Source organism: Berghia stephanieae, chromosome 2 (assembly GCF_034508935.2).
Source record: "Berghia stephanieae isolate SIO BIC M18660-M18661 chromosome 2, UCSD_Bste_1.3, whole genome shotgun sequence".
NCBI classification, from domain to species: domain Eukaryota; kingdom Metazoa; phylum Mollusca; class Gastropoda; order Nudibranchia; family Aeolidiidae; genus Berghia; species Berghia stephanieae.
In genome coordinates, this window is record NC_088361.1 from 122,713,225 (window position 1) to 122,737,211 (window position 23,987).

The 23,987-nt window shown below is 36.8% G+C and overlaps 1 protein-coding gene across 8 annotated transcripts in view; it reads left to right on the plus strand.

Annotated features, from left to right (window-relative positions):
- The window catches only part of LOC144966471 (5-hydroxytryptamine receptor 1A-like), a 437,629-nt gene that overhangs the window by 340,441 nt on the left and 73,201 nt on the right, over positions 1–23,987 (plus strand). The gene's annotated exons all lie outside the window — the stretch shown is intronic.

Here is a 23,987-nt window from a genome sequence, read left to right on the forward strand (position 1 = left end):
CCTTGCCTTTTATGACTTGGAATTGCGTGTTTGCATGTCTTTAACTCCCTTGAACCAGTTAGAGATGTGTAAGCTCAGATTTCATCTTCATAGTATAGTGCCGCCATACTCTGGAAAGACGTGTATTTTTTAAATTTTATTTTTGTTTTGTTTTTTGTTTTGTTTTTTATTTTTATTTTCAGAAAACGCATCCTTCAAGTATCGATCAATTAAAATGATTCATTTTGGAAAAAAAAAAGTCTCAAACCTGGGACTGTTTCACTAAATTTAATAAATATGGTAATTATTTCTATGGCACCCACCCCCGCTCAGTGCCAGCTCTGAGTGCTATTAAGCGATCAACTGTCTCAAAACAAGTATTATTTCGGTGTGAACCAGGTTCCCAATTTGATCGCAATTAATTGAAAACTATTAGAATTACAAAATTTGAGACTTTAGTAATATCATTAAAGACACTCAACGTGCCATAGTATTCATTCATATAAAATGTCTTAATTTACACCCATTAAGTCAATATTAAGTACCATGTTCAAACCGACGATCTGACGATTGGTCATGTATTATCGTTAACAATTGTCGAGACAGATTGATTGTATCTGATTGTGCACCTATATATAGAATTTTATCTCTATGATAAGATTACTGTGTCAAATTTATTCTATCAAAATAGTTTTAGAATTATTAGGATAGCTCTCATTATCTTCTGACACTAATTGAAACTCGTACTTTAAATGTCGGCGTGTCATCGTCATTTTAAAAAAAATTGAGCTTATATTTAGCGCATTATCCACTAAATTTGCTCAAATCGCTTTACAACGGATCCCTGACCAACATTTACACGTAACATATAGAACGAGACATGACGCCTGTTAGGCGATGATATAATTTTTCCGACAGAGACAACGCTGTAAACGGCCATGTACTCATTTTACACCTCATTACGGTGAGAGAATGTGAGTAAAGAGTTTTTTCTTTCCAAGAACTCAACACTGCGCTGAGCGAGGCTCGAACCCATGACCTTCCGATCCGAAAGTGAATGTCATCCCACAAGACCACATAGCCGTACTCGAACAAAAACGCAAAAGTTTGGCCAGAAAACTCGTTCTTCATATTGTATGGATTGATTAAAATTAAGTACCTTCACCTTGGCAGAAACTCTCAAACTTGGATCTTCACATAACGACCCAGGTTTGAGAGTTTCTGCCAAGATGATGGCCGTTTTAATCGATCGAGAGTTTAATGACAAAGTTTTTGGCAAAAATTTGGTATACGTGTTATATTGTGGGTTTTGTTTTTGTTTTTTGTTGTTTTTTTGTTTTGTCTTTTTTTTTTTGCTTTTTTGTTGTTTTTTGTTTTGTTTTTATTGGTTTGTTTCTGTGTGTTTTTTTTCTATGTTATTTTTTGCTTTATTTTTTTTTTTTTTTGGGGGGGGGGAGGGGGTTTGGGGTTTTTTTTGTTTTTTTTTTAGATTACTGCAGACTGTCAATGATTCTTATCTTGTTATCATCATAATGTTCATGAAATAATCTTATCAGCACCGACTGTTGACTAAAACAATGGCATTTCCTGATACTTAACATCGTTGTAATGGACAATAGTTTGCGTTATTTTTTGAGAGTTTCATTACAACAATAAGCCCATAAGCACTTAGAGTCTGGTGTCTCGGAATTATAGCGCTATATTATTATTATTATTATTATTATTATTATTATTATTATTATTATTATTATTATTATTATTATTATTATTATTATTATTATTATTATTATTATTATTATTATTATTATTATTATTATAAGAAATTGGGTTATCAGCTCTGCAAATAAGTACACTTTTGTTTATATATATATACATGTCGTAGCTTTTTTTCCAAGATCCAATTGATTTGATTTGATCTCAGATAATGATTTGATTCCATGAAATTTGAATTGACTCTATTAACTCTCCTTTTATGTAAAATTTTGTGTACAACTCTTATACAATGTTTGACATCATTGTCTATATTATGCCGTAGTCCATTTGATTCAAGTCAGGAGTCATTGGAGACTATATTTACTCTTAAGAAATAAATCAAATATGATTTCTGCTTCGTAAAGAACATTATTCCAGAAGCTATCCCAATGGGCCATTTGGTTTTCAACGAGACGGGGTAACTTTCTACACAAGTTACACCACACTGCTAAAAACAAGAGGAAAGTTTGGAAACCTTCGATATCGTACTTTTTAGCAAACACACATACACGCACACACACACACATGCACACACATACATACACACACATACACGCACACACACACACACATACACACTCACACACACACACACACACACACACAAACCCACTCAAATAAAATCAGTCGCTATGTATATTGCTCTTCTTACCCAGTTATCTTCAATGATTGTTCAGTTGGTAGAGTCTCGCCTTGCAAGCAAACGGACTACAGTCGTCTTAGGCGGCGCAATCAAGCTTTTTTTTCTGATTTTGTTTTCTCTGATGATCCAGCAAGGGTTGGGTACCTGGATATTGTGGAAGGGGATTTGCGATAGGTTTGCGGTTTTAACCAAATGGTAATAAGCAAATTAATGTTAGTGTCTGCCAAAATGCAGTCATCGTGATAATACCAATCCTAGTTGGCATAAAATGTATCTTTGCTCATGTGTTGACCATTTTTTTTCGTGTAGCGCACCTAACAGGCAGATGTGTCGAATGTGCTTTGATTTCTTGTATATTTTTGTTGTTGTTGGATTTACTCTATATTCTCAATTGGATTTTATACCGCTCTGAGCACTTCCTCGCGATATTTATTATTATTATCTCAAAAAAACAAAAACAAAAAAAAACAAAGAAAAAGCAAACAAACAAACAAAAAACATAAATTTGTTTATTAAGTTTGAACCAATAAAAATACCGTGCATTATTTTATTAAGGATGCTTTCCACTAGCATCCCGGAAGACCCCATTTCCTCTTGGGGTCAATAATGAGGATTATTTCTTTTTTTTTTTCTCCATCGAGTCAATAAAACACAGCGTGTATTTTTTTAAAAGATATTTTTATGCTGTAAACAAGTTTGGATTAAAAGCGCGTGGAAATATGGCGTAGACACAACGAGGAGGACAAGACAGAAATTTACGATCTGAAACGCTGGATGAGTCCATAAATTTAATGACCGTTTGGGATTCGAGCTTGGGAGTTGTAGTGATATTTTGGGGCCAAACTTTCCAATTACTGTCCAACAAGTTTTTGCCCCTTTTCATCAACAAACCAAACATGTCCAGGCAAAGCGCCAACGCAGTAAATAATCGTCTTTTGTTACTTTCGAATATTACAATATTACAATTTTATTTATCTTCTTTTTGTCATGCCCTGGATTGTTTTATGGTGTTGCCCTTAACCATTCTATTTTATAGAATACTCAAGAATCTCATTTTGGAATATTCCGGTCATCGATGAAATAATATCTTTCCGTTTGTGATACGAGCTACCGGTGTCGTAAAATCGCCAAATGATGATTGTGGGAGGGGGAGGGGGGGGGGGGATATTTTCCCTATCGTATTATTATTGCCGGCCTTGTTTTATAGCCTTTATCAAACGATCTTTTCCTGTTATGCACAGAACCCTTTCTGAACTGGTTGGCTAAGCTAGCTTTAGTGTTCGAATTTATATTATGATCAATAGGTTTGATATACATATATATGTATATATATATAATATATATATATATATATATATGAGTGTGTGTGTATATGTGTGTTTTTGTGTGTGTGTGTGTCCATTTGACATCTAGGCCAAACAATAAAATATACTGTCAATGAATAGAGTCGATTTTTATAAATTAGATGATAATCAATTGGCTATGCAAACCGCCTGAGTTCGATTCGGCAAGATGTGAGTTGTTTGGTGTGTATGTGTCTGTTGATGTGTTTGTTGTTTTGCGTTTTCTTTTTTATTTATTTTTTTTTTTTTTTGCTACCCATTACCGTCCGTCTTCTTAAACATATTTTTTTAAAAATCATAATTTTTAGGGAAATATAAATTGTAGTCGGTCTAGTTAACTTTTAAAAATCAACAATTTACCCTAGATACAAGGATTGAATATTAAGACTTCAAAAGCATTTTGCGTGTGGTTGGGATCTGGCAGAAAGCACTTCCGATTCTTATAGAGGATAAAGTTAAAAAAAAAGCTACTTGCGTAATGTGTCCCTAAGACACGGCCTCCTCATTATTCTATATAAGGGATAGACGTACGAAATCACGAAATTTTGTAGTTTTGAATGAACTTTCATTTTCAAGAATTTGTAATGATGCTCTCAAAGCTCTGCAATTGGAGCCAAAATGTGACCCATCGTCTCAAAACGGTACTATGTCGGAACGAACCACATGCTTAAAAGCCGAATTAAATATTAAACTGGTCAAAAATATAAATTGTTGGTATTTGCACCCTAAAATACGGTATCCATTCTTCTCAATGAAACATACAAACTCAACACAAGTCTGATATTTCTGGCTTTACATTCAATTTTCAACATCTTAACCATCCCGACTTAATACCGATTTGAAGCGAAGGGTCACGAGTTTGGTGATTCTACGAATGATTCTAACAGTAGAAAAGTCTGTGCATATTCGTTTGATGTACTATCTGTATATCTTACATAATGAGGAGGCAGTGTCTTTGGGACACTTTGCTCAAGTAGCTTTTCTACTTTATTCTGTTTTAAATCGGAAGTGCTTTCTGCCAGATCGCGACCACACGCAACTTACAACTAGATAATATAATCCCCCCCCCCCCCCCCCACACACACACACACACAAACACACACACACACAATTTTTTTTTATCTAACACGACATGACAGGATGTCATTCCATTGCTATACAAATCTGAGTCCTGCTTCCTAACACCAAAGCACCCATCTTGCCACTCCACCCCCACCCCCCCCCCCCACCGCCCACCCCCCTTCCCCTTTTTTCGTGATTTATTTTTAAAGCAAAATGAGAGCATAGCAATTTACATAGTTAAAAAGGTCAGTCTTGTGAAGATTAAGAAACAATACATAGCCGAGCAATTCGGGTAATGGGACTAGAGAGAAGTGTGTGGTTGACCGAATATTTGGTGGTCTGAAACAGTAGGAAGTGCAACCCTGATGGCCGCTTGGTTGGGTTCTCATTTCATCCGGATGTAAAGAGAGCGGAAGTGATGAAGTCACGCCTTCCTTTGAGGGGCGATCTGGAAGTATGCTTTTTTAATTTTAATTTTATTTTCGTGTGCGTATTATATTTTGTGGGGGTTTTTGTTTGTCTTGTTTTTTTTTTTTTTGGTTGTTTTTTGTTTTTTGTTTTTGTTTTAGTTTTTTTTTTTTGTTTTTTTTTTTTTTTTTGTTGTTTTTTTTTTGGGGGGGGGTGGGGGGTGGGGTTGGAGCGTGAGGTCTTTTTTTCGTTTTTTAATTAATTATTTTTGTTGTACTTTTTGCTTCTGTGTTAGCTTGCTTGTTTAATGATGATAGTATTAATGGTGTTGATGACGAATAGTGATAATAATGATGATAATAATAATAATAATAATAATAATAATAATAATAATAATAATATAATGATATAATAATAATAATAATAATAATAATAATAATAATAATAATAATAATAATAATGATGATAATAATAATAATAATAATAATAATAATAATAATAATAATGATAATAATAATAATAATAATAATAATAATAATAATAATAATGATAATAATAATGATAATAATAATAATAATAATAATAATAATAATAATAATAATAATAATAATAATAATAATAATAATAATAATAATAATAATAATAATAATAATAATAATAATATAATAATAATAATAATAATAATAATAATAATAATAATAATAATAATAATAATAATAATAATAATAATAATAATAATAATAATAATAATAATGATAATAATAATAATGAATATGATAGGTTTATGCTCTCAAGTATTCGTCTTTGATGAATCTTTTGAACCAGTCTGTCAAAAATGAAATAAGCAAATATCTATATTTAATTACTTCGCTACATAAAAGGTCTCCTCGCATTCAAAAGCTTCAAAACATTTTAAAGATTAGATAAATTCAATGCTCGTTTGTTTTGTGATAGGATTTCAAAATTCCTGACTCATCGGGAAAACATATTTTGAAGGAGCTGAAACCCATGTCCGTTTGATGTTGGGTTTTGTTGTTGTTTTTGTTTCGTTTGTTTGTTTGTTTTTTTTGTTTGTATTTGGGGGGGGGGGGGGGGGTTAGGGGTTTTTTTTTTGTTTTTGTCATTATGGGTTTTTTTTGTTGTTGTTTTTTTTTTTTATTTGTTTTGTCTTGGTCTTTTTAGAGATGCAGTCTCTTTAACTCTTTATAAAAATAAAGATAAATAAAATTCCCTTTATTCATCCAATAGGGGAAATTTGTCTCTAGGGTTTATTCCAAGGGAAGACTGGAATAACCCAGGCGTCAGCCACAGTGCAGCGCCGCAAATTGAGCTAAGGCGAGGTGACTTGTTCAAGGCCACACAGCGCAGCGGCGGGTGATCGAACTCGATACTTTTCGCGTATGAAGGAAAGACTGTACCGCTGATAGAATGCGCTTGGCCAAGGAGTTCACAACATTGCCATCCGGAAGTATAACGGACCAACACACAAACTCTGTGTAACCATGAACTTTTATAGTCTGGTTAATACAGTTTAGTGAGAACAACTCACAAACGCGGATGGCAAAAACAATAACAAAGGCCTGAGTGACGTCATCTTCGAACTATCTATATGCTACGCGAAGATGGGCTACTACCGACGTGCACTTGCTTGCGGCTCTGATATCCGAGCGCATTTATGTGCTTACATTGTTGTATAGGGAATGAGATTAGCGGGGAAAACAAGAGTAGCGTCCCTTGATTGGAAGTCACCGGCGATCGGAGAAGTTATTTGTAAACAAACCGAAGCTTCCTCTCCAACTATCTCCAAGCCAAGCTCTCCAAAAACAAAGTTTATTATTCATATTTCTGTACAAAAATGCCGTCAAGTCACCGATGCTGCGTTATTGGGTGCCAAGCAACCTCCCATACACGAGATGGGACCAAAATTGAAAATGGTTTCAGTTCTTTTGTCATCCCGAAAGTTCAATTCCATGCCGGAGATCAGAATATGATCAAAACGAGACTATATCAATTTAGCTAATCGGACCTATTATAAAACAAGCATAGGTATAGCTGCTGTCCGTTCAATGAATGTAATGATAAGTCAGTGACTCAAAATTGACGATTGATTATGAAAATTCGAATTCAATTATATTGAAATTGATTATTATTGTAAGTTGAACTTGAAAATAATGTATAATGTATTAGGGTCACCCTGACATAACATCCCTTTGAGACGGTAGGTCATATATAATAGATTTATTTGTATCACATAAAATCGTGACCTTGACATTGAAGAGTGTCTCTCCAAATACTCACGTATCTCAAGTTCCAACATGGCAGTGTAAAGTGGAATATGATGATACTAAGAAAGCAAGAAGGACGGGAGTTGGAAGATAAGGTGGGGGGGGCTGATACTTACAGAAATTAGAGAATCCCGATGGGAAGAACGATCTGATGCGTAGCGCGCAATTATCCGTCATTATAAGTTGTTGTTCGAACCCGAGATGGATAGAATTAAAAATGAAGAAGTATGGAAAATAACAGCAGAAACCAGAGGGAGAGGAAATAGGAAGAAGACGATGGAGGTGGATTGGACCATAGCCATCGTTAACTTATAGATAGTAAACAGATGACGTCACTCAGGCCTGTGTTATTGTTTTTGCCATCCGCGTTTGTGAGTTGTTCTCACTAAACTGTATTAACCAGACTATAAAAGTTCATGGTTACACAGAGTTTGTGTGTTGATCCGTTATACTTCCGGATGGCAATGTTGTGAACTCCTTGGCCAAGCGCATTCTATCTATAGCCTGACACTGACCAAAAAATGACGTCAAAATGCCAGTCTTTGGCCACAAAAGAAAACAATTCGTGAGTTGTATTCAATAGTTCAACCAATGGGACCACTTGTTTCCATGAGCTCTACTAACGACAACTCACTAGGGGGTGCAAAAAAAAAATAATAATGACGTCAAAATGCCAGTCTTTTTGGGTTTCAGTGTCAGGCTATAACTTAACGATGGCTACGATTGGACACACCGTTAGAAAGAATGACTCCACTATAACAAAGAAAGTATTGGACTGGAACCCTCAGGGCAGAAGATCAAGGGGACGGCCACGAGGAACATGGAGAAGATTTTAAAAAGCTGATATACAGAGAAGTGATACGACATGGAACGAGATAATAAAAAAAGTTAGCTAAGGATAGAGAAGGATGGAAACTGTTTGACTGTGGCCTATACCCTGACCCAGGGTGAAAAAGGCAATGATGATGATGATGATGATAGAGAAGGATGGAAACTGTTTGACTGTGGCCTATACCCTGACCCTGGGTGAAAAAGGCAATGATGATGATGATAGAGAAGGATGGAAACTGTTTGACTGTGGCCTATACCCTGACCCAGGTTGAAAAAGGCAATGATGATGATGATAGAGAAGGATGGAAACTGTTTGACTGTGGCCTATACCCTGACCCAGGGTGAAAAAGGCAATGATGATGATGATGATAGAGAAGGATGGAAACTGTTTGACTGTGGCCTATACCCTGACCCTGGGTGAAAAAGGCAATGATGATGATGATGATGATAGAGAAGAATGGAAACTGTTTGACTGTGGCCTATACCCTGACCCAGGGTGAAAAAGGCAATGATGATGATGATGATAGAGAAGGATGGAAACTGTTTGACTGTGGCCTATACCCTGACCCAGGGTGAAAAAGGCAATGATGATGATGATGATAGAGAAGGATGGAAACGGTTTGACTGTGGCCTATACCCTGACCCTGGGTGAAAAAGGCAATGATGATGATGACGATGATAGAGAAGGATGGAAACTGTTTGACTGTGGCCTATACCCTGACCCAGGGTGAAAAAGGCAATGATGATGATGATGATAGAGAAGGATGGAAACGGTTTGACTGTGGCCTATACCCTGACCCAGGGTGAAAAAGGCAATGATGATGATGATGATGATAGAGAAGGATGGAAACGGTTTGACTGTGGCCTATACCCTGACCCTGGGTGAAAAAGGCAATGATGATGATGATGATAGAGAAGGATGGAAACTGTTTGACTGTGGCCTATACCCTGACCCAGGGTGAAAAAGGCAATGATGATGATGATAGAGAAGGATGGAAACGGTTTGACTGTGGCCTATACCCTGACCCAGGGTGAAAAAGGCAATGATGATGATGATGATAGAGAAGGATGGAAACGGTTTGACTGTGGCCTATACCCTGACCCTGGGTGAAAAAGGCAATGATGATGATGATAGAGAAGGATGGAAACTGTTTGACTGTGGCCTATACCCTGACCCAGGGTGAAAAAGGCAATGATGATAAACCCGATCTGTTCTCATTTTCGCCTGCAATTTGAATTTTTTAAAAAGAAGGAAATGAACCTTAATTTTTTTATATCCGATTTCCTAAGCTTCATGTTTATTTTATATCTCTATCTGTGTCTGCCATTATATCGCAGGCATGAGTCAAGTTATCATTTGTTTTCAAACTGTCTTTCTATTCGTGTGACGTTTCCTGTCGCCCCATCTCTCTCTCTCTCTCTCTCTCTCTCTCTCTCTCTCTCTCTCTCTCTCTATCTATCTATCTATCTATCTCTCTCTCTCTCTTTATCTCTCTTTCTTTCTTTCTTTCTACTTCTCTCTCTCTCTCTCTCTCTCGTTCTCTCTGTCACTCTTTTTTTATGTAGGCCACTGTGTTGAACGGAATACAATTTCACGACAAACGCTTCGAACAGGAATCAAGAGATGTTTAAAATGTCGTCAAAGACTCCAAATCAATTTTATGTTAAAAAAAAGAATGTATCTAAATGTTGCTGCTCGAAGCTCGAAGAAATAAATAACAATGTGAAATTGAATGTAAGCTTCAATTAAATTTTAATATACGAAAATAGATAAAATGGACGTTTCGAGTTTTCCCTTTGTCAACAAAACAGGATGAATGAAACACTCCAGACGAATGAGATAATGTGGTAGTGGCGTTGTTAAGATGAATAAACAATAACATTGAACGGCAGGAAACAGTATTTACTCATTCATTTCTGGTGTTTCATTTACCCTGTTTTTTTGATAAAGGGGAAACCCGAAACGTACATTTTATCTGTTTTCGTGTATTAAATTGAAGCTTATATTCAATTTCACATTGTTATTTATTTGTTCAAAAAAGATAAATTTTGCACAGGAGACTTTTTATGCACTTCTGCAATTTAGAGTTGCGTGCGTGATTGCTGTGGGGTGTTTAGGAGGCGGGACGGAGAGAGAGAGAGAGAGAGAGAGAGAGAGAGAGAGAGAGAGAGAGAGAGAGAGAGAGAGAGAGAAACTCATCTTTGATTTGATTGTGTATCTTTTGTATATATTTTATTTTTACTCAGACGCAAGGCGGGGATCTCGTTTACAGTGATCGATAACCCTAGAATAGGGCACGTCCGAATACTAATTATTGTTTCGCCCTTTTCATGTTTATTTAATTCACCCCTCAACTCTGCCCCCCCCCCCCCCCCCCCTCTTTTTCACCCGTGTCCAAACTCAAATATAAAGAGGGGGAAAAAAAAGATAAAGCAAAGATAACTGAACTCATACAGATAGATATTAAATGAAAATGCAAGCCAATTAACTTTTGCGGTGTTTGTGTGTTAACCTCTCATCTCAAAAAGTTTTTTTTTAATCTATAAAGAATAAAAAAGATCAGAGCATCGTCAACATCATTAATCCTATTGTTTGTAAGCGACCAGCAATGTTTGTCCGAGCGACTTTGAGGGCGTGTCGTAAATCCTTGTTTTGATCGAACAAATATGTACTGTTTTATTGGATTTAGAATGAATGGGATAAGAAATGAAAACTTTTGAAGATTTTTTTTTCATTTTAAGATAGTATTTGTCCTCTTTCGTAACCAATAGAATTCAACATCGTTTCATATTTGAGGCTATCTATTCAAATTCCAGGACCAAATTAACCCCGACCGACGTCTAATTATTTTCAGGTCCAATAACCCAATGTGTTATGGGCTAGTTGTTGTAATGGAAATACTCTCAAATCAATGCAAAATATTGTCCATTATATCAGATGTAGCTCCATACGGATATGAGACCTGCAAATACGTGCACGTTGATCCCGGTATAATACCGATTCCAGACAGTAAGTCAAATTTAATTTTAATAAAACGTTATCATTTCGATGCTAGATTGGCGTCAGATCGTAGGCATCGTTAGTTATAATATTATAGATAGTATGCGCTTGGCTAAGGAGTTCACAACATTGCCATCCGGAAGTATAACGGACCAACACATAAAACTGTGTGTAACCTTAAACGTTTATAATCTAATTAATACAGTTTAGTGAGAATTACTCACAAACGCGGATGGCAAAAAACAATAACAAAGGCCCGAATGACGTCATCTTCGTTTTATCTATAGCCTGATACTGAAATCCAAAAGGACTGGCAGTTTGACGTCATTATTTGGTTTTTGCACCGTCTAGTGAGTTGTCGTTAGTAGTGCTCATGGAAATGTATTATTTCATTGGTTGAACTATTGAATACAACTCACGATTTGTTTTCTTTTGTGGCAAAAGACTGGCATGTTGACGTCATTTTTTGGTCAGTATCAGGCCATAACTTTACGAAGGACACGGTCAGATTCACTCCGACTTCATACCGGACTGAGATGGTCGGTCGCATAGTGTATGGAAAGTCTTCAAAAACAAACCAAAAGAAATCTTCACCAATTTCAGCCTTTAGCCAGTGGTAATCAGCAATAAGTATGTATTGAAAAAAAAAAAGCCAGAAAACTTTTTCTTCAAATAAAATATCGGTCGATTTTAATGACCCTTATCTTGGCAAAAAAAACTTTCAAACCTGGGACCTCGCAAGGTCAAACCTTTGAGAATTTTTACCAAGATTATGGTCATTTAAATTGATCGATATTTGAAGGAGGAGTTTTCTGACCAAATTTTTAATTACGTATATTTCCAGAGTACGGCAGTTAACTAATTAAAACAAGTTTTACAACAGAACTATTTCTATGTCTAATGTTTGTTTACACACGCCACCCACTCTTGGTTATTATTCGAATGATATATTCATTATATGCTGCAGCACCTGTGGGTGAAGATTTATTTACATATTATTACATAATACGATTACTCATTGCTCTACTCGAACGATTACCAAAGAGTTCAAAACCACTTTCCTATAGTTAAAGGAATTGATGACCATTTAGTCATCTCTAGCTACTTACTTCTTCTCATCGTGTCTGCCCTTCTTTAAGTCGAAGATATCCTTTTTGTCCAGTCTTACTTCTTGTAACCCCCCCCCCCCCCCCCCCCCCCCCGCTCTCTCGCTCTCTCTCTCTCTCTCTCTCTCTCTCTCTCTCTCTCTCTCTCTATCTCTCTCTCTATCTATCTATCTATCTATCTATCTGTCTATCTATCTATCTATATATTTATCTATCTATCTTACACACACACACACACACACACGCGCGCGCGCGCGCGCGCGCGCCTAGAAACAAACAGAAAAAGCAATCTCCCATATTACTCAACTTCATCCCCCCAAAAAAAGGTAAAAATTTCCAATTCTAGAATTCACCCTTTCATGTTTATTTAATCCGCCCCACAACAAGATCGCTCTAAATTTTCTCCTCCCTTAAGGATTTGTATATTTGTTTGTCTTTTGTTCTTGTGTTTTCTTTTAGCCCAGATTATTCTTTTTTCCCTTTTTTAATTTACGTATAGAACCCCCCCCCCCCCAACCCAACCCATTTTTTAAAATCTGGAAATGGGTGAAGATGGTGTGGGAACTTGTCTCTGGTTGGCCTTTGATGTTTTGGGCTTCCAACTCACTAGAGCTCAATATTTCATTAAGCTTAGAGGATATCTTTTTAAAAATTATTACAAAGAATTTCACAAAGTTGTTAGATTAGGCGACTATTGATAGTAGTATGCGCTTGGCTAAGAAGCTCATAACATTGCCATCCGGAAGTATAACGGACCAACACACAAAACTGTGTGTAGTCATGAACGTTTATAGTCGGGTTAATACAGTTCAGTGAGCATTACTCATAAACGCGGATGGCAAAAAACAATAACAAAGACCTGAGTGAACTATCTATTATAGATAGTATGCAGATGACGTCACTCAGGCCTTTGTTATTGTTTTTGCCATCCGCGTTTGTGAGTTGTTCTCACTAAACTGTATTAACCAGACTATAAAAGTTCATGGTTACACAGACTTTTGTGTGTTGGTCCGTTATACTTCCGGATGGCAATGTTGTGAACTCCTTGGCCAAGCGCATTCTATCTATAGCAGGATCCGCTTATTTGCTGCTAAACGCGTACATAACTAACTGTGCCATGAATCACTTTCAACTAGGGTGTAGCTTTTTCTGCGGGTGTTGCCCTACCCTGAATTTGTCACCGGGCAGTTTAGCATTCTCGGAGTGGCAAACGCACCTTTTGCAATTAAGACTGCTGCTACAGCAATCGCATAAATCACGTGGTCACAAAATATACAAAACGCACCGCTGCTTATTTCTTTCTATTGTATAAAGTTATAAAGATACTTTTTCCAGATTTTTACTCCCATTAGAACTATTATTTGTGAAGAGATTTGCAAAATATCAAAATAATTGATTGAGCTATTATTGAATAATATAAAATCTTGTAACGCCAACTAAAAATTCAATATCGGCGAAAAGATGACGCAAATTACAGTTGCATTTGCGCGTTGTAATTCTTGAAATAAGACATTTATTTCTATGCCTGGGAAACTTTATGTACACCCTGTTTCATATCTGTCAAAACCATAATGAACCATTCTGCACTGATTGAACCGTAGAAGATAGGAAAATGTCTTAAGCAGAGGTAGATCTCTTTCTTTGCAGTATGCTATCAAAACAAATAAGTTAAGATCAGCGCCATTTTACTCTGTGCAATGTTTTGTCATTTTACTTGTCTAGATATTGTATTTCTGGACACGGTTTTGAAAAATCACTGTATCATTTTGGTTTTATTTCATATTCATACAATTTGACAGTCTACATATAAGGATTATTTAAATCTGTGTTTTGAATTTCAAAGAAGTCCAATGAAGAGTCTCGGAGATACAAGTCGACTAAAAGCGGCACGTTTCTTTGTGACCACCTGATATATATATATATATATATATATATATATATATATATATATATATATATATATATATATATATATAGCAATTTGGAGCAATAGAAGGGTAAATATCCTTACCGTGCGATGCTTTTGAGACTTTACTTACTGTCCGGTCACGAAAACAAGGTGTAGTTTTTGAAACCATACACTATTTCGAAGAAGCTTTTATTTGACGGATAAATTGATTCTCCTACTCCTAGCCTAAATTATAATGTGGCAATGATATCTTGTGGAACGAAAACACTTTAAATCTAAACATTTTTAAAGCACCGTTGCAAATTTTAAATGTTGCCTAACATTCCATCAAAAAGGAGTATGAGTGGAGAAAAAGGAAGAAATATTATGTCGAAATTTGATAGATGGATGGAGAACTAGGTCAACCACTGAGTTATTTGATGGATGAATAAAAAATAGTGAATAGGTAATGAACGAATTACGAAGCAATATTATTAATATCAAGAAGTGAATAAATTTGTGTATGAATAGATGAAAGATCTAGTGATTTTATTAATCGTCGATGAAAAAATGTAAGAATGTATGAATAGATAAATAGAAGATTACGCGAATATTAATATATTAAGGGTAAATTGAATTTATGACCGAATAATACTGAGACTGAATACTGAAGGAACTATTAATGAATTAATGAATGAATGAATGAATGAAGGAATTAATGAATGAATGAACAGAAGAGAGCCTAGAAACTTTGGGTGATTTTTAGATTATTTTAGGAATGCGTCCATGAATAGATATGTCTACGTATGATTGAAATATTCAATTTTTGTGAAGTAATAAATACACAATTTTATTCAATTTTTAACAATTAGCTGAGGGGAAGGGAGATCCCAAACGCTCAGTTGGTAAGCACTCGCTTCATACGCAATTGGACAGAGATTTATCCCGGGTGAAGTCGAGATTTTATTATTGACACGCTTATTGTGTGTAAGGCGGCTGGGGGGGGGGGGGGGAGAGAGAGAGAGAGAGAGAGAGAAGAGAGAGAGAGAGAGAGAGAGAGAGAGAGAGAGAGAGAGAGAGAGAGAGAGAGAGAGAGAGAGAGAGAGAGAGAGAGAGATTTTTGTCTGAATGATCGCTTTTAAAACACGACGAAACACTTTTTCTCTCCCGCACCTTTATCATGAAGGGAGACAATCGATAGTATTCTATCATTATCAACTTGAGTGAAATGGAAAGTAAGGGGGACAATAATGGGTTCTTACCGCTGTACCGAAAATGATAGTAAAAATGATGCCTATTTATGGCATTAAATGGGTGTTGTCTCGTATAAAAATGATTACAGTGCCGTGCTATATTTGCTGAGAGGTGTAAAGGTTGCATCATATAATTATACCCAGTAACCTTTAATCAGTAGATTTTAAAAAACGCGTTATATGATATGTGTAAATACGCATATACTGGGCTTGTCTGACGCATATTATTGACTAGCTCCGATTCTATTGAACTCATACGAATAAACTATACATCAAAATGTGCGTAATTTACTCGTCTATTAAGTACAAAATTTTGTTTAGTTATCTTAAGGGGCTGCGTGCTCAGTGGTACGGTCTTTGCTTCCTACCCGAAAGGTACCGAGTTCAATCACCCGCCGCTGCGTTGTCAACCTCGCCCTAGCTCACTTTGCGGCGCTGCTCTGCGGCTGACGCCTGGGTTATTCCAGTCGTCCCTTGGAATAGAACCTAAAGACAAATTTCCCTTTGGGGATGAATAAGGGTTTTTTTTTTTTTTTTTTTTGTTTCAATTTATCCTATTTGAAAGAACTCCTACTCCAACTTGTCGGTCGAAGAAATCACACCAAAAAAAAGTGCTATAAATAGCACTTTGCTGTCATTGAGATCTTTACTGCAGAGAGATGTGTGCACGTAAACATTCATAAACGGCTGAAATGTATTTATGACCTTTCGAATCAAAACGGTATTAAGTCGGGTTGGTTCAGATGTTGAAAATTGAATTTATAGCCAGACATATCAGACTTGTGTTGAGTTTGTATGTTTTATTGAGGAGAATGGATACCATAATTTAGGGTGCTCATACCAACAATTTATTTTTTTGACCAGTTTAAAATTAAATTCGGCTTTTCAGCATATGGTTCGTTCCGACATAATACCGTTTTGAGACGATGGGTCACATTTATGGTGACTCGTGGGTATTCGAACAGTTCAAAGGTGGGTTATATATATGCTTCACTGGAACTAATGCTATCTCTACCAACATCAATGAGAAGGTTCGCCGCAGTGGTCGTCTACAAAGTGCATCAACCGCAGCAAATATATCGACCAAAGAAATTGACGAACTTAATCGAGCCAATCGCTGGATAAAACAATCTGACATTTCACCAAGGCTTGGAATTTCATTGGGAACAGATTGATATCGTAGTTCGAGTTACAGAGAGGTATTGGATATCGAGAATGCTCGCTTAAACGCATGATCGCTCGATCACATTGAAATAGGAAGTTTTCTTGAAGTCGTAGAACCCCCCCCCCTCACACACACACACATACACACACACACACACACACACACACACACTCCCCCCTTACAGTTCTGATTTAGCTCCAAGTGACTTTTTCCTTTCATTTATACTTAAGAGACACGACCTCAAGGGAGCAAATTTTGGTAGTGATGGCGGAGGTGACTCGATGGTGTCGAAATTTACCACTTAACTCACTCAACCCAAACACCGACAATATCCGGATTACTTTTACCCCATGCCTATTTATTACATTTTTTTCTGAGACAAATTATAGGGTGGTATCAAAGCTAATGTTTTAAATTTTTGCATGTTAATGGTAGTTGAATATAGCTATCTATGTTCATGCTCATTTTAAATACATTTTTTCCAGTTTTTAAAAGTAGCAAAATCTCTAGAATTGAGTGAGTTAATAACTCTTCCACGCGAAGCAATAACTGATGCACCATTCATTATTGGCGGCTCTGTGTGGACGGGAACGGTGTTATGCTGAAATTTTAAATGGGAAACGGAAAGGACATAAACTAAGCTTTGTTTTGATACCTTTGTCAAGTTCGTATCTATTATAGTTTTGAAGATACAAGAGCCGCGGCAAGATTATCAGATCACCCTTATATAATAAATAATAAATGAGCTTTTATATAGATATGCATAAGCAATCCACTAAATGTGCTCAAAGCGCTTTACAAGGGGTCCCTGGTCAACAGCAACATTCAAATGTAGGACGAGACATGACGCCTGTTAGGCGGTATTAACAATATGTTCGGACAAGGTACGCTTTCACATGATACGTATTTATACTATAATACGTATATATATATATATATATATATATATATATATATATATATTATATATATATATATGTAATTGTAATGATGTCCTTGCGACTACGATAGAGAGGACATTGTATTAGCAGCATCTTACAGGCGTCATGTCACATCATACATTTAAGTAGATAATTCGTGTTGCTTGTTTGTTTTAAACTTGTTTTATTTTGTTTGGTTTTGGTTTTGTGTGTGGGTTTTTTTTCTGTGTTTGGTTTTGATTTATTTTGTTGTTGTTGTTGTTGTTGTTGTTGTTGTTGTTGTTGTTACGGTTTGTTTGTTTTTGTTTATTTTTTATTTATTTTTTTTTGGGGAGGGGGAAGGGGGGGGGGGGCTTGTTTTTGGGTTTGGGTTTGTTTTTTTCATTTGCTATTAATGCAAGTAGATTTCGTAGCGTAATATCTCCCTTTAGTCGAAGTATCTACATTTTAAATAATATTTCTACATTGATTAATATATCAATCAGTCGATTGATTAATTGACTAAATGACTGACTGGGGCAGATCGATTGGTTCGCTGATCGATTGCGAGATCACCGAGTAGATCTATCGATTTTAATCAATACTTATTCCTGTAAGCATTTTTCCACCGTAGATACACGCACAGCTCCCGTTGCGTGGGTCGCTCTCTAAGTCTTAAGAATTTATTTCTTTTATTTTTTCTTCCTTCACGTTGAGAAGGTGGCGTTGTTGAGTGGGTAGCAAAGTCTTGTGTAGGCTGGGCGGGGATCGGCTGGTATAGAGTATTCAATAAAAAGTATTCTAATCCTTTAATGGCTTTGCGAGTTATTTGGGTCCCAGGTTCAGATCTTGCTTTGAGTGGCGTGAAGTTGAGACCTTGGAAAAGGCCCTTTACTCACATTCTCTCACTAGACTCGTGTGTAAAATAAGTACCTTGCCAGAAACAGCATTGTCTTGTTGGCGTCATGTCTCAAACTTAAGTTAAGGGTTACTGTTGACCTCTCGATGTCCCAGGTTTGAGAATTTTTGTCAAGGTGGGGTCATTTTAATCGATCGATATTTGGAGGACGAGTTTTCTGGCCAAATGTTTAAAATACAAAGCTGCCTACTTAAAACTATCCAAAAATCGTAGTTTCCAAGGGAAACAATCGAAACATCACAATAATATAGCATTCCAAATCAATTATTTGCCCTTTGCCTTATCAAAATATGCTTAAAAATCCTAAATACAGATTCTAAGCAACCATACTTTTCTTTCCAACTAGATTTAATGAATCAACAAGGTCTATTCAGTTCTCTGGCTGGAGCCAAAAAATTGTAATTCTACGATTTTTTTGTAACACTGGGCACGTCTGAAAACGTGTCTTTCCAGAGTAGGTACGGCTGATACCTGGTCAAGACGACAGTCATTTCTCCCAAACCATAAGTTGTAAATTTAAAATAGTTGTAAAAGTAGATCTTACCGTTTTCTCAAACTAAGCTGTAACCGCGATGCGAGTAAAATTCTAATGAAGCTCGAGTCGCATTGCATCACAGATTCCTGTTCCTATCGTGAAGACGGCGGAATTTGACGTGAGGCAGATCCCGTTAAACTTGAGCCTTTATCTCAACTCAAATGTGCTCAAAACGCCTTACAAGCTGTCCCTATCCAACAGCAACACTTAACATGTAGGACGAGACATAACACCGAGTATGCGATATTATACTTTTATCGGACAGACTACGCTGTTAACGGACAGGTACTCATTTTACACCTGAGTACGGTGTGAAAATGTGAGTAATGAGCCTTTTCAAAGGACTCAACTATGCGCCACTCAAAAGCGGGGCTCAAACCTGGACCTTCCAATCCGAAGGCAGGTGTCATACCACAAGAATCACATTAACCGCATTAAATTCGAATCCCGCTTGTAAGCGTTCCGTGTTTTACTGTGTTAACGGGTAGAAAGATTAGGAATGTGTGCATAGTTGCTTGCATTTCTATGTTGTCATAATTCAGTTAATCTCCATCATTAGCTGCTCTTTATTACATGGTCTTGAAAATCGCAGGGACACGTGTTGCAGAAAGTTGTCCAATCCTTTTTTGTGTCATATCGTATGAACCGTGTATTTTACTGGCTTATTTTTGGGGTTTCAATAGCTCATTTAGTTGAGCATTTGCTTCACACACAAAGGGACCGAGCTTGATCCCAGGTGAGGTCGAGATTTTTTTTTTCCGAACCGCCGCCCCCCCCCCCCCCCTCCCCGAGCCACTAATTGGATTCAATAGTCTGATGTCACGTCGCCCAGCAACGGCGGCCATCGTAGTTCTAAACAAAGAAAATCGGTACTTTTTATTCTTCATGCTGGCTAGAATTTTCATATGTCTTGTGATCAGAGTGTGTAAAAGTCAAAACATGATCAGATTTATAATGGTTTTTTTTCGTCTGGATACGCTTTTATGCTCTCGGAGAAATATTTCATAAGGGCGTCCGCCATTGTTCCGATAGTTTAGAGCCAGTTACTAAGTTACCATGCGTCATTACGAGGGAAGTGACGTTACGACTGTTGAAGCGTATTGAATCTGACGGAACGTATTTTGCAATAGGTCATCGTCCTATCCAAAAAGTAGCAAGCAATTGCTATTGTCCGCTTCACGCTACAGAAAGTGGGTTAAACTCCGGCTCCATGGGATTTATATATATATATATATATATATATATATATATATATATATAGTGTGTGTGTGTGTGTGTGTGTGTGTGTGTGTGTGTGTGTGTGTAATATGTACTGAATTTTGATACCTACTGTAAACAGTTATACTAAGGTTAGCGTGAGAATTCTAATATTGGCCAAGTTGTCGTATGCAATGTATTGTTACCGCAGACATAATTACCACCTCTGATTTAAACTGGCATAACTCAAAAATGGTTTCATTCACTGTAGTCTGAACCTCGGCACCTCCCCTCATATGTCGGTCTGTAATTATTAAACACCCTGTGGTCTCGTCACAGCGTCACGACATTCTCTGTGACATACCCGTGTACGAGTGTAACGAATTACAACCTTAATATTATATGCATAGTATAATATATATATATATATATATATATATATATATATATATATATATATATATATATATATATATGCATTTGCGTGTTTGCGTATATAATATATATATATATATATATATATATATATATATATATATATATATATATATGTGTGTGTGTGTGTGTGTGTGTGTGTGTGTGTGTGTGTGTGTTTAGTTGTGCCTAAATGTAACACAGCTGTATTATTATTAATGGCTAGCACTATTCAGTATCTGATACTGAATAGTGGTTTTGCACTATTCAGTATCTGATACTGAATAGTGGTTTTGCACTATTCAGTATCTGATACTGAATAGTGGTTTTGTACTATTCAGTATCTGACACTGAATAGTGGTTTTGCACTATAATATGGTGTTTTTTTTTCCGAAACCTGAAAAGTTATGGGAAGAGGGCAGCTGTGGGAGTGAATATGGACTCAGAGAAGTGTACACAGTGGGGAGTGAACCTGGGACTGGGTTTCGGCGGGTTTCCAATAAAAAGCATTACTTTTTGAAACGACGACACCTGGCAATATCCGACAAAGTTATGGAGTAGGCAGCAGCGTGTGTGTGTGTGTGTGTGTGTGTGTGTGTGATGTGTGTGGGGGGGGGAGGAGGGATGAACCCGAGATTCAGGGAAGTGTACACCAGTGGGGAGTGAACCTGGGACTCTGGGTTTTTAAAAAAGCAATAACAATTGGGGGGGGGGATTACATTTTTACGAAACCCGACAATATGCGGCAAAGTTGTGGAAAGTAGGCAAAGCGTGGGGAGTGAACCTGGGACTCATGAAGTGTACACCAGTGGGGAGTGAACCTGAGACTATGGTTTTCGGCGGCTTCAGCTAGTTTCATATAAAAACAATTAGTTTTTTACGAAACCCGACGAAACCTGGCAATATCCGAGAAAGTTATGGGTAGTAGGCAACAGTGGGGAGTAACCTGAGATTCGGGGAAGTATACACTAGTGGGGAGTGAACCTGGGACTGGGTTTCGGCGGGTTTTGTATAAAAAAAGCAATTACATTTTGTTTACAAAATGCACCAAATCCAACAAAATGGGGCAAAGTTATGGAAAGTAGGCAAATAATGGGGAGTGAACCTGAGACTAAGGGAAGTGTACACCAGTAGGGAGTGAACCTGAGACTCTGGTTTTGGCGAGTTTCAGCGAGTTTCACATAAAAGCATTACTTTTTTACGAAACCCGGCAATATCTGACAAAGTTATGGAAGTAGGCAACAGTGGGGAGTGAACCTGAGATCAGGAAGTGTACACCAGTGGGGAGTAAACCTGAGACTTGGTTTTCGGCGGGTTTCAGGAGTTTCATATAAAGCAATTACTTTTACGAAACCAGGCAATATCCGACAAAGTATTAGTGGCAGTGGGAGTGAACTGATTCATGAAGTGTACCCAGTGGGGAGTGAACCGGGGATCTGGTTTTCGCGTGTTTCAGCGAGTTCAATAAAAGCAATTACTTTTTTACAAAACCCGGCAATATCCGACAAGTTGTGGAAGTAGGCAACAGTGGGGAGTGAACCTGAGATAAGGAGAGTGTACACCAGTGGGGAGTGAACCTGAGACTATGGATTTCGAGAGTTTCAGCGAGTTTCACATACAAAGCAATTACTTTTTTAGAAACCCGCCAATATCCGACAAAGTTATGGGAAGTAGGCAACAGTGGGGAGTGAATCTGAGATTCTGGAATGACACAGTGGGAGTGAACCTGGACTCTGGTTTGCGGGTCAGCGAGTTCAAAAGCAATTATTTTTTACGAAACCAGGCAATTATCCACAAAGTTGTGGGAAGTAGGCACATGTGGGAAGTGAACCTGGACTCAGGGAAGTGTACACAGTGGGGAGTGAACCTGAGGGCTGTGAAGGTTTTGACGGGTTTCAGGTAGTTTCATAGAATAAGCAATTACTTTTTTACGAAACCCGCCAAATCACGAAAAAGTTGTGGAGTAGGCCAACAGTGGGAGTGAACCTGAGACTCAGGAGTTACCCCCAGTGGGATGAACCTGAGACTATGGTTTTTGGTGGTTTTCAGCGAGTTTCATATAAAAGCAATTACTTCTTTACGAAATCCAACGAAACCTGGCAATATCCGACAAAGTTATTGAAGTAGGCAACAGTGGGGGGTGATCTTGAGATTCAGGGAAGTACACTTGTGGGGAGTGAACCTGGGACTCTGGATTTTGTAAAAAAAAGCAGTACGAAGGGGGAGGGGGAATTACTTTTTACAAAACCCGCCACAACCCGACAAAGTTATGGGAAGTAGGCAGCAGTGGGGATTGAATCTGGGATTTGGACACAGATGAGGATTGAACCTGGGACTTCGAGAGGCTGGTACCAGTGGACAGTGAGCTCAGAATGTACTTTTATTTCGAAACCTACTGAAATTTCAAAAGTTATGGGAAGGGGCACCATTGGGCAATGAACCGGGATTCAGGGAAGTGCACACGGTTGGGAGTGAACCTGGGACTGTGAGAAGAGGATATCAGTGGAAATGAACCTGGGACTATGGAAGTAGATATGTGGAATAAGCGACTAGGGATGGGAACGAGAATGAAGCAATTACTTTTTTTACGAAACGCAACCCACCGAAAAACCATAGACTTAGGTTTACTCCCCAATAGTGTACACTTCCCTGAGTCTCAGGGTTCACTCCCCACACTGTTGCCTACTTCCTTTCCATAACTTTGTGGGATATTGTCGGGTTTCATAAAAAAGTAATTGCTTTTTTTTACGAAACCCAGTCCCAGGTTCACTCCCCAATGGTGTACACCTCCCTGAGTCCCAGGTTCACTCCCCACTGCTACCGACTTCCCATAACTTTGTCGGGTTCAGCGTGTTTTGGCAGGTTTCGTAAAAAAAGAACACACCCTAAAAAGACCACCTGTATTCAGAAAATAGATGTCAATTGTAGTCTAATATTCAGTAATCTATTAAATCATTATTATTATATTATTATTATTATTTATTATTATTATTATTATTATTATTATTATTATTATTATTATATTATTATTATTATTATTATTATTATATCATTATTTATTATTATTATTATTATTATTATTCATTATTATTATTATTATTATTATTATTATTATTATTATTATTATTATTATTATTATTATTATTATTATTATTTATTATTATTATCTTTTTATATTATATATTATTATTATTATATTATTATTATTATTATTATTATTATTATTATTATTATTATTATTATTATTATTTATTATTATATGATGATGATATTATTATTATTATTATTATTATTATTATTATTATTA